Raw genomic sequence first — 13295 nt, forward strand, 5'->3', positions numbered from 1 at the left:
TCGCTGCAGCCTCTGACCTGCTGGGCTCAGGTAAGCCTTCCGCCTCAGTCTTCTAAGTAACTGGAACTACAGGCATGCACCACCACGCCCAGCTAGGAATTTTTAATGTAAAACTTTGTTGAAATATAATCCATATAAACTATATCTTACTAATTATTGTGTAAAATTCAGTGTTTCTTTGCATATTCACAGAATTGTGCATCCACCACGACAATCAGTTTAGTCTCCCCACTCAAAACCCTGTAAACTTTAGCCTTTATTTCCCAATCCTAGTTTCTGCATCCACCTGCCCTAGGCAACCACTAACCTATTTTCTGTCTGTATAAATTTGTCTATTCTGGACTTCAGAAAAATAAATTAAATCATATAATATATGTCCTTTGTGATTGGCTTTTCTTACTTAGTATAATGCTTTAAGGGTTCATCCATGAAATAGCATATTTAATAATCCCATTTCATTTTATGGCCATATAGCACAGAAATACATATTTTATTTATTCATTCACTGGTTGGTAAACATTGATTTTTTTTTAGTTTTTGGCAATTATAAATGTTTATTAAATTCATGTGTAAACTCTGTGTGGACAAGATTTCATTTCTCTTGAGTATGTATCTAAAAGTGAAATTTCTGAGTCATAGTGTAATTGTATGTTTAAGCCTCTGAGAGATTGCTAGACTATTTTGTGTTGTGCCTGCATTATTTTCCATTTTCTCCACTAATGCATAAGGGCTTCAATTTATCTTCTTTTTTGCCACATGTTTGCATCTTTTTATTACAGCCAGTTAGATTGATGACATGTCTCATTATGGTTTAAATTTTCTGGACCTCTAGTGATTTTGAGCATTTTTCATGTGCTAAGTAGTCATTGTATAGTTTGTTTGGAAAATTTATATTCAGATCCTTTGCCAATTTTAAATGAATTATTTATCTTTTACTAGTGAGTTGTGTTTTTATTATATTTTTTATACAAGTTCCTTAGCAAGTATGATATTTGAAATATCATATCAGAAATATATTCTTTATTTCTGTAAGTTGTCTTTTTGCTTTATTGATGGTGTCCTTTGAGGCACAAAAGTGTTAATTTTGATGAAGACCAAATTATATATTTTAAATTGGTTGATTTTACTTTGGGTGTTGTTTCTAAAAAAAATCATTTCCCAATCAAAAGTCACAAATATTAACCTCTGTGTCTTATTTTTAGAGATTGAGAGTTCTACCCTTTATATTTATTTTTTGGTATATTTTGAATTAATTTTTGTAAACATTTAAGTAAAAAGTCCAACTCACATTTTTATTTGTGGATAATCAGTTTTCCTATCAGTATTTGTTAAATAATTTTTTAATTAAAATGCTTTGGCATCTTTATTATTATCCATGGATATGTGGGTATATTTGTAGATTCTAGAATTGATTGTACTGATCTATATGTCTATCTGCGTGCCTGTGTTACACTCTTTTGTTTATTGTAGATTTGCATTTGGTTTTAAAAGCAGGATGAGTAAGTTTTCCAACTTTTTTATTTTATGATTGTTCTATTTTTATCAACCTTTTTATTTTTAAAATTTATTTTATTTTAAATATGTGGAGTACAATTCAAGATTAGGTATGAAAGTGTTCATTGTACAGGCAAAGTTTGGGCCTACGTTTGGTCCCCAATTTGCCTGGTTTGAAATTAGGTATCATTATTAATGTTATGTGCCCCCCTCCCTTTCCTGGCAGTTTTCAGATACTGCCGATCCCTTTATTATACTATTATGGTAAGTGTTTAGAGTCCACTTATGTGTGAGAACATGTGGTACTCAGTTCTTTGTTTCTGTAATTGATTACTGAGTACTATAGACTCTAAAAGCATTCATGTTGCTGCAAAGTCCATAATTTTATTCTTCCTTATGGCTGTGTAATATACCATCATGCATATATACCACATTCTAAAAATCCAGTCCAGTTTTGATGGGCAGCACAGTTGGTTCCATGTTTTTGTTACTGTAAATAGTGCTGCAATAAACATGAATGTGCAAGTATTTTTTTTGTAGAGTGATTTGATTTTCTTTGGGTGTATTCCCAGAAGGGAGATTGCTGGATAGTATAGAGAAGGTCAATGCATAGTTCTTATTAGGAATCACTACACTGTTTTCTATAGAGGTTGAACTAGCTTGCATTCCCATCAACTGTGTAGAAGTGATCCCTTTTCTCTACATTCTCACCAGCATCTGTTGTTTTTTGTTGTATTAATGATGGCCATTCTTACTGGAGTTAGAAGGTTCTCAGTGTGATTTGCATTTCTCTGATGATTAGTGAGGCTGAGCATTTTTTCATGTGTCTGGTGGGTGCTCATATTAATTCTTTTGAGAAGTGTCTATTCATGTATTTTGCCCACTTTTTAATGGGGCTGTTTGTTTTGTCCCTTTCAGCATGTCTGAGTTCCTTGTAGTTTCTGGTTTTAGGCTTTTGTCAGATATGTCCTTGGCAAATATTTTTTCCCATTCTACGGACTGTCTCCCACTCTCTTGATGGCTTCTTTTGCTTTGCAGAAGCTTTTCAGTTTCATGAGGTGCCACTTGTGTATCTTATCTCTTATGATATAGACATCTTGGATTTTTATCAGGAATTGGCTGCCTATTCTGATTTCCGTAAGAGTGTCTCCTGCATTTTCTATGATCCTTGAAGTTTGGGACTTTACATTAGGTCTTTGATCCATTTAGAGTTAATATTTGTGTATGGTGATACATAAGGATCCTTTTTTTCTTCTACATGTGATCAGCTAGTTTTCCCAGCACCATTTCCTGAATAGCACTCTTTTCCCCAGTGATTGTTGCTGGAGGATTTGTCAAAAATGAATTGGTTGAGAAACTGAGGTTTTGCTTCTGGAGTCTCTATCGTGTTTCATTGGTCTACAGGCCTGTTCTTATACCAATACCAAGTTGTTTTGATTATTGTAGTTTAATGTCTGGAAGTGTGAAACATCCCACTTTGTTTCTTTTGCTAAGGATTCTTTTGGCTATTCATGGTTATTTGTTTCCATATGAATTTCTGTATTATTTCCAGGCTAAGAAGAATGATGTTGGTAGTTTAATGGGAATAGCGTGGAATTTTAGATTATCTGTGGGAGAATAGACATCTTAACAATGCTGATTCTTCCAATCTGTGAGCTTGAAATATTTTTTCATTTGTTTATGTCATTTTTGACTTCTTATGCAGTGTTTTGTTGTTTTTGTTGTAAAGATCTTTCACTTCTCCAGTTAGGAAGATGTCAAGGGATTTCATTTTGTTTTTGTGGCTATTGTGAATGGGATTATGTTTTTTAAATTTGGTTCTCTGCCTGCTTGTTTTTGGTGTGTAAGAATGCAACTATTAGGCTGGGTGCAGTGATACAAACTTGTAATTTCAGCACTTTGAGAGGCCAAGGTGAGAGGATTGCCTGAGACATGGGTTCAAGACCAGTCTGGGCAACTTGAAGAGACCTCATCTCTACAATAAATGAAAAATTAGCTAGGCTTGGTAGCACATATCTCCCAGTTCCGGTTACTTGGTTGGCTGAGGTAGAACGATCACCTAAGCCCAGCAGGTCAACAATGGGGTGACTTTGAGTGTCTCACTGCACTCCAGTTTGGATGACAGAGTGAGACTCCAACACGAAAACAAAACAGAAAAAGAAAAAACAAAATAATGTAACTCTCATTACACATTTATTTTGTACCCTGAGACTTTGTCATAGGCCTCTATCAGTGAAAGAAGGTTTTTGACAGATTCCCTTGAATTTTAGAAGTATAGAATCATATCACAAGTGAAGAGGGATAATTTGATTTCCTCTTTTCATATTTGGATGCCCCTGATTTTCTTCTCTTCTCTATTTGCTCTAGCTAGGACTTCCAACACTATGTTGAACAGAGGAGTAACAGTGGGCAGCCTTGTCTTTTTCCAGTTTTCAGGGGAATTGCTTCCAATTTCTCTCCATTTAGAATTATGTTGGTGGAGAGGTTGTGAAGATGGTGGCTAAGCCATTCGGACTATGTGAGTCTCAGTGTGAGTGAGTGTAAGGAAAATTTTGTGTTTGTACTAGTGAGTGAGTGGGCATGTGAGGAGCTGACTGAGTGAGGGCGAGGGAGCTAGTGGCCAGGGTTCTCCTGGTGCGGCTGCTGGAACCACATCTGCTGGACTTGGACTTTAGTAACTCCCAGGATGCAGAAGCAAAGCACCATTCTCTTTTTTCTTTTCTTTATCTTTTATTTTTAAATCAATAAACCCTTCCTGGGAAGAAAATGCTGGGAGAGACTGTCTAAGAGGGGGCTTGTGAGAAAGTGACCAGGCCCCTGGTGCAACAGATTGTGCTGCAGCTTCTCTGCTTCATTCTTGGCTCCTCCCAGGTCCCAGAAGCCAAGCACAATTTTTTTTAATGGACATAAGTTTTCCTGTGTTAAAATGGCAGGAAGAAACTATTTCCCCAGGCTCTCCCTCACCATTGCAGCAGGAGAGACTGCTGGCTCCAGGTGTTAGCTCACCACTTCAGTGCTTGGCAGGGCACTGGCAGCAGGGGCTGCAGAGGGAGTCCAGAGGCAAAGTTTCACAGAAGAGAACAAGAGAGGCACTCCACCACAATCTTGAAGGTGGGGCAGGAAAGTGCTTCAACTTGTTCACCACAGAGCAACAGACCCGATCTCTGTGACTGGTGGATCAACTACTCAGGGATTGACTGTGACCCAGAGAGAATATCCTGAAAGCACAAACTTGGAAGGGACCCAACGAGTGCTGAGTTCCAAGGGCCCCATTCCCTACCCTGATTCTTCCCTAGAACAAAGGGTGTGGCCAGAAAAGGATGAGGAAGGACTCCAAAGAGATCAGTGGTGAGTCTGGGTCCGACCAAACACCCTCCTCCCCAGCAATCCTCTGAATGTCAGACTTACATAGCTGGGCCATAATTGAGAAGAACAACCCAGGTGGAGCCTGGACATCAGTCACAATAGGAGAACTCCATTCCAGGATAGACCTGGCTGGGACACCCCCCTGCGAGCATATACCTGGGGAAGAGACATCCCACATCTCTCCACCAGAGAAGTTTTCCCTGACCATAAGAGAGAGAGAGGGGAGAACTGCTGCCCCACCCACCTCCACTGCCCCTCCTCCTTCCCTGCTTAAGACACTGAGGAGAGAGTGAAAGAGTTGGCTCTGCAGGAGAGACCTGTTTAGAGGACCAATCCACAAGAGGGCAGGTTTTTTTTATTTAAAAAAAAAATGTAATTTAATTTTAATTTTAAAAGAATTTAAATTTTTTGACTGTTTGTTAGTTCATCTAATTTTAAAAAATTTATTTCCTTTGTGCATGAATGTGTATGTGAGGGCTTGATCTGCATTCTCCTAAATTTTTTTCTTTTCTTTTTCTGTTTCTTTCTTCTTTTATTTGTCATTTTCTGTTTATATGTGTATGTGAATAATTGAGTGTTGATTTTTCAGTTTTGTTATTGCTGTTGGCTTGTTTTTGATCTTTTGTTCTTCTGGGCTTTTTTATTTTCATTTTTTATAGTTAAAGGTATGTGTCGATATATGTGTGAGGGTCTGACCTGAATTCCTTTTTTCCCCTGCTCTGGTCTTTCTGTTTTTCTTCCCTATTTATTCACTTTGTGCTAGCCATGTGTGTGTGTGTTTAGTTTTCTTGGTTTTTTGTTTTGTTTCACTTTTTTGTTATTCCACTTCGTTTGGGTGTGTGTGTGTATGTCTCTCTCTCTCTCTCTGTGTGTGTGTGTTCAATGGTTATTTACATTGGTTTCTGCTTTGCATCATCTTATAGAGTGGGGGTGGGGAGTGGGTCTCAGGGAACACATACCATAATAAGAGAACATGGTAATTTGCAAGTAGTTTCTGAATCCTAGAGCTCCAACCCCTACTTTATTTGAATTTCAAAAACTACAAGAGACAGCCAAGCTTCCCATCCACCAACCTACTTCAAAATAGAACAAATCCAGAACCCAGATCAGGGAAGAATAGAGGACTGAGCAAGCATCAGAAGGGAAAGACTCTCCCACTGACACTGAATAGGAGAACCAAGGAGAAAACCAAGAGATCTGTCACAAATGAGGAAATTCCAAAGGGACCACAGGCAATTTCAAGTGTACCAAAGACAAAACTCAAAAATCAGACTTTGGTGCCCACACAATGGAAGTCACCAACGACTGGCACCAGAACGTGGCAGGGATTAGGGAATGGATGGAAAGAGTGAATAAGACTCAAGAAATACAAGATGAAACACTGAAAAAACTTGTAACAGAGATTTTAGCAATAAAAAAATTTCATCAAAGAAATAACAAGATGACAAGCATGGAAAGCAGAATTAATCTAGCCGAAGAAAGAATCTCAGAACTTGAAGATCAGAACATGGAATTTACCCGCTCTATAAAAAATATAGAAAGAAGACGCAAAAAGAAAAAAAACAAAGCCTACAAGAGATGTACGATTATATCAAGAGGCCGAACATCTGCCTGATTGGTATCCCAGAAAAAGAAAAGGAAAAGAAGAACAACTTGGAGCAAGTATTACAGAGGTAATTCAAGAAAATATTCCCCATCTCACCATAGATGTGACCAGTCAAGCACAAGAGATACAGAGAACTCCCACAAGACACTAAATGAGAAGACCAACCCCTAGACACATAGTAATTCACCTACACAAAGTAGGCACAAAAGAAAAAAATGCTAAAGGCAGCAAGAGTGAAATGTCAGACTACCTACTGGGGAAAATCAATCAGATAGCAGCAGGCCTATTGGCAGAAACACTACAAGCAAGAAAGGACTGGAGCCCTATATTCAAAGTCCTCAAAGATAAACAATTTTCACCAACAATTTTCTATCCAACCAAGCTCAGCTTCATCAGTGATGGAGAATTAAAATCTTTCCCAGTCATCCAATCTAATCCCTAAGAGATTATAGAGCTTCCAGGCCAGCTCTATAGGAAACACTTCAAAAGGTATTATGCGTAAAAGAGAAAAAGACAAAGAATGAGCCCACACTTCCCAAGAGAACAGCAGAGCACAGAATCAGCAGAGAATATAGTGCAACAAGAAACTTGAAAACATACACATGCATCAACCCCAAAGTCAAAAGAGAACAAACAAACAAAGAAAAACCTTATAAGAACCTCATGACAGGGATACACAATTTTATTTCAGTATCAGTCTGAATGTCAATGGACTAAATGCACCACTGAAAAGGCACACAATGGCAACCTGAATAAGAAACCATGATCCAATTATTTGCTGCATCCAGGAGACTCATCACACTACAAGGGACACATACAGACTCAAAGTTGGAGAATGGAAAATGAGTTTCCAGGCAAATTGATCATAAAAGAAGGAAGGAGTAGCTGTCTTAATATCAGACAAAACAACCTTTAAGCTATCAAACATTTTAAAAGATGCAAAAGGACACTACATAATGATAAAATGTTTAATCCATCAATAAGAAATATTCATCTTAAACATATATATGCACCCAACACATGAGAACCAGCATTTATAAAGCAACCACTAAGTAAAATAAAAAAAACTGACTCTAACACTATTAGAGCAGGGAATTTGAATACCTCACTAACAGCCCTAGATAGATCATCAAGGCAAAAGACCAACAAGGAAATCCAGAACCTTAACTTGATACTTGACCAGATGAACTTAATTGGTACCTACAGATTATTCCACCCAACAATCACAGAATATACATTCTTATCATCACCACGTGGAATATACTCCAAGATTGATCATATCTTTGGTCATAAATCAAGCATAAACAAATTCTATAAGGTTGATATCTTGCCATGCACATTCTCAGACAACAGTGGGATAAAAATAAATATCAACACCAGCAATGTTTCCCCAAAACTCACAAAGACATGGACACTAAACAGCATGATGCTGAGCAGTTAATGGGTCAACACTGAAATAAAAGCAGAAATTAAAAGATTCCTGGAAACAAATGAAAATGAAGAAACATCTTACAAAAACCTCTGGGATGCCATGAAATCAGTTCTCAGAGGGGAATTTATATCTCTATGAGCACACATCAAGAACATGGAAAACTCTCAAATGGAGAGCCAAACAAAACACCTAAGGGAGCTGGAGAGAGAAGACCAACAAAACTCCAACTTTAGAAGAATCCAAATCATAAAAATAAGAGCCCAAATATAGGACATAGAAGACAAAAATATCATTAAAAACATCAACAAAACAAAAAGCTGGTTCTTTGGAAGAATTAACAAGATTGGTGAACCACTATCCAGAATGACCAAGAAAAAGAGAGAAAAATCCCAAATAAATGCAATCAGAAAAACAAAAGATCAAATCACAACTGACCCCAAAGCAATACAAAAGATTATCAAAGATTACTATGTACACCAATATGAAAACAAACCTGATAATCTAAATGAAACAGAGAACTTTTGACATCACACAACCTCCCCAGGTTGAAACAAGAAGACATTGAGACACTAAATAGATTAATAACATCCCAGGAAACTGACTCTGTCATATGAAAACTACCTACAAAAAACAGCCCTATACTGGATGGTTTTCCAGCAGAATTCTACAAAACATACAAGAGTTGATCATACTCAGTGATCTATGACAGAAACACAAAACAGAGTATCATATGTTCTCACTCATAAGCCACCTTGAACAATTATAATACTATAAGAAAGAGATTCGCAGTAGTGGGATACTGTCAGGGGAGGGGCTGTGAGATTGACAGTTGAGGGAAACTGTTAGGGGAGGGAGGGGCATACCTTATCAACAAGAGTACCTGCATAATAGACATTTGTATACCTAACTCTGAATTGTACCCCACATCTTCATAAAAAAAGAAAAAAAAACTATGTTGGCTATGGGTTTTTAGTATATGGTTCTTACTATTTTGAGGTATGTTCTCTCTACGCCTAAGTGATCAAGGATTTTTATCAGGAAGGGTTGCTGGATTTTATCAAACACTTTTTCTGTATCTAATGATATAATCATGTGGTCCTTGTTTTTACACCTGTTGATGGATTGAATTTCATTTATGGCTTTGTGGATGTTGAACTAGCCCTGCATCCTGAGGATGAAGTCTAGTTGGTCATGGTAGATGATTTTTTAGTGGTTGTTGGATCGGATTTGCTAGAATCTTTTTTTTTTTAGAAAGTAAGATTTATTGAGTGGACATAACAGCTTTCACTGTGGGAGGTAACTCGAGAAAGTTGCCTGCTAGAATCTTGTTGAGAATTTTTGCATCTATTTTCATCAGGGATATTGGCCTGTAGCTCTTCTTTGTTGAATCTTTATTTGGTTTGTATATCAGTGTGACTGTAGCTTCATAAAATGATTTGGAGAGAGTTCCATCTTTCTCAATTGCCTGGAATGCTTTTAATAGAATTGGTATCAGTTCCTTCTTGTATGTCTTGTAGAATTCTGCTGGAAATCTACCTGACCCAGGTCTTTCTTTCTTTCTTTTTTTTTTTCTGGTAGCTTTCTTATGAAAGAGTCAATTTTCTGGGTTGTTATTGGTCTATTTAGGATCTCAAATTCTTCTTGTTTCATCCTTGGGTGGTTGTGCAATATTAGAAGGTCCTTCATTTCATTTAGTTATCAAGTTTCTTTTCATACAAGTGCACATAGTAATCTCTGATAATCTTATATATTTGGGGGGGTTCAGTTGTGACTTAATCTTTAGCATTTCAGATTTTGTTTATTTGGACTTTTTCTCCCTTTTTCTTGGGCATGCTGGCTAGAGGTTCATCAATCTTGTTTATCCTTTCAAAGAATCAGCTTTTTGTTTCATCAATATTTTTCAGTGTTATTTTTGTCTTCTATGTCTTGTATTTGGACTTTTAGTTTGATGATCTGGATTCTTGTGCTGAAGTTAGGGTTTTGGTGGTCTTGTCTTTCCAGCTTTCTTAGGTGATTTATTAGGCTGTTAATTTATCATCTTTCCATTTTCTTGATGTGTGTTTGTAAAGAAATGAATTCCTCTCTCAGTACTTCTCTGTTGGCTTTCCAGAGGTTTTGATAAGATATGTCTTTATTTACATTTGTTTCCAGAAATCTTTTAATTTCTGCTTTGTTTTCTGTGTTGACCCAGGAGTTGTTCAACACCATTTTGTTTAATTTCCATGTCTTTGTGGGGTTTGGGTCAGCATTATTGGTGTTGTTATTTATTTTAATTCCCCTCTAGTTGGAAAAGATGCATGACAGTATTTTGATCTTATTACATTTGTTTATGCTTTATGTCCAATGATGTGATCGATCTTGTAGTATATTCCATGTGATGATGAATAGAATGCATATTCCATGGTTGTTGGGTGGAGGGTTCTGTAGGTATATATTAAGTCCTTTTGGTCACGTGTCAAGTTCAGGTTGGTTTTTGCCTCAATGATCTATCTAAGGTTGTTAGTAGAGTATTTATGGTCCCCAGCCATATGATAGTGTTGAGTCAATATTCTTTTTTAGTTTACTTAGAAGCTGTTTTATAAAAGTTGGTGCTTCTATGTTGGGTGCATATATGCTTAGGATAAATATTTCTTGGTGATGGATTGAACCTTTTATCATTATGTAGTGTCCTTCCAAATCTTTTTTAATTTTTGATAGCTTAAAGGATATTTTGTCTGATATTAAGGTCACAGCTCCTTCTTTCTTTTATATTCCATTTGCCTGAAAAATTGTTTTCCATTCTCTTACTTTGAGTCTGTGAGTGTCATTTTGTTGAGGTGAGTCTTCTGGAGACAGCACATTGTTGTGTCATTTTAAAAATTAATTTGCTATTTTATATCTTTTCAGTAGTACATTTAGTACATACACATTCAGGCTAATTATTGAGATGTGAGAGTTTGTATCTGTCATGAGATCCTTATAGGGTTAGTTGCTGTTGTTGTTTGTTTCTTGTTTGGTTTTCTTTTGATTTGGGAGTTGATATATGTGTGTATTTGATCTTTTTCCTGCATTCTTAGAAAGAGCATGGTTGTCCCTTTTTTTTCCTTCTGTGTTTAATACTTTTAAAAATATTTCTTGTATAGCTGGTCTGGAGGTGGCATAAAATCATAGGGATTGAATGTCTGGGAAGGATTTTAATTCTCCATCACCGATGAAGTTTACCTTAGCTAGGTAGGAAATTCTTGGTTGGAATTGTTTATCTTTGAGAACGTTGAAGATTGGACTCTAGCCTCTTCTAGCCTATACTGTTTCTGTAGAGAAGTCTGCTGATATTCTAATTAGTCTTCCTCAGTAAGTAGTCTGACCTTTCTTTCTTGCTGCCATTAGGATTTTTTCTTTTGTAGCTACTTTATGTAAGTGAATTACTATGTGTCTAGGATTTGTTTTTTTCATTTGATGTCTTGTGGAGGTTCTTTGAATTTCTTATATTTGAATGGTCACATCCCTGATGAGATGAGGGAAGTTTTCTTGAATAATTTCATGGAATGTATGTCTAAGGTGGTCTCTTTTTCCCTATCTGCCTCAAGAATGCTAATTAATCATAGGTTCAGCCTCTTGATATAATCGTACATCTCTTGAAGGCCTAGTTCTCTTTTAAGGCTTCTTTTCTATATTTTTAATAGTTTGGGTTAGTTCCTTATTTTGGTCCTCAAACTCTAGGTTCTTTCTTCTGCTTGGTTGATTCTGCTTTCCATGATTGTCAGTTTATTTATTTTGTTTACTACATACTTATTGCCATCATGTCAGTTATCAACTTCATTCTTTCCTCTTGTCTCCCTTCATTTCTCTTCATTCTCTCTATTAATATCTTAATGTCCAAGTTTGTGGCTTGAGAACAGTTGTTCTGTGGCTCTTCATTGTTTTTTTTCTGAAGCCTGTATTCTCTTTTTTTAAAAAACATATATTTTTATTTTAAAATTGTGTGGTACAGTTAAAAGTTAGGTATACAAATATGCATCATTAAGTCACCCCTGTTGATAAGGGGTGTACCCCCATCTCCAGACAGCTATTGAATACCATTAATCCCATCAACCTCCCCCTACCTGCCCCCCCAAAGTTTCCTGCCCCTATCAATACTTTTCTTATAGTGTTATGATAGATGTTCAAGATCTACTTATGAGTAAGAACATGTGATACTCAGATCTTTGTTTCTGTGAGAGATCACTCAGTATTATAGACTCTAGTTCCATCCAGGTTGTTGCAAAATTCATGATTTTGTCCTTTGCTATGGCTGCATAGTATTCCATCGTGTATATGTAGCACATTTTTAAAATTCAGTCCTCTTTTGATGGACATCATGGCTGCTTCCAGGTTCTTGCTGTTGTGAACAATGCTGCGATAAACATATGTGTGCAGGTATCTTTTTGATAGAGTGATTTGAGTTCTTCAGGGTATATTCTCAGTGGGGCATTGCGGGGTCATATGGGAGATTGATATTTAAAGCTTTTAGGAATCGCCACACTGCTTTCCACAGAGGTTGCACTAGTTTACACAGCCACCAAAAGTGTAGAAGTGTTCCCTATTCACCACATCCTCTCCAGCATCTGTTATTTTTGGAGTTAATGATAATGACCATTCTGATTGGAGTTAGGTGGTATCTCAGTGTAGTTTTAATTTGCATCTCTTTGATGATTGGTGAGGTTGAACACTTTTTCATGTGTGTGTTGGTTGCTCGTACGTCTCCTTTTGAGAAGTGTCTGTTCATATCTTTTGTCCACTTTGTAATGGGGTTGTTTGTTTTTTTCTTTTCAGTACATTTGAATTCCTTGTAAATCCCAGATGTTAGGCCTTTGTCAGACCTGGAGTTGGCAAATACTTTTTCCCAGTCTGTGGGCTGTCACCCTGCTCTCTTGATTGTTTCTTTGGCTTTGCAGAAGCTTGTCAGTTTATTGAGGTCCCACTTGTCTATCTTATCTCTTATGGACTGAGCGTTTCAGGTTTTGTTCATGAATTGGATGCCAGCTCCAATTTCCATAAGGGTGTGTCCTGCATTTTATAAGGTTCTTATTGTTTGAGGTTTTACATTTAGGTCTCTGATCCATTTAGAGTAAATTTTTATGTATGGGGATAGATAGGGATCTTGTTTGAATGTTCTGCATGTGGGCAGCCAGTTTTCCCAGCACCATTTACTGAATAGATTCTCCTCTCCCCAGTGGTAGGTGGTGGAGGCTTTTTTGAAGATGAGTTGGTTGAGAAATTGAGGTTTTGCTTCTGGAATCTCAATTCTATTTCATTGGTCTATATGCCTGTTCCTGTACCAATACCAAGCTGTTTTGATTATTGTAGCTTTATCGCAAAGATTGACATCTGGTAATGTGATACCTCCTGGGTTTTTTTTTTTTTTTTTTTTTTGCTGAG

The sequence above is a fragment of the Carlito syrichta genome, unplaced genomic scaffold, assembly GCF_000164805.1.
Source record: "Carlito syrichta isolate Samal-C Ts95f unplaced genomic scaffold, Tarsius_syrichta-2.0.1 Scaffold307184, whole genome shotgun sequence".
Taxonomy (NCBI): Eukaryota; Metazoa; Chordata; class Mammalia; order Primates; family Tarsiidae; genus Carlito; species Carlito syrichta.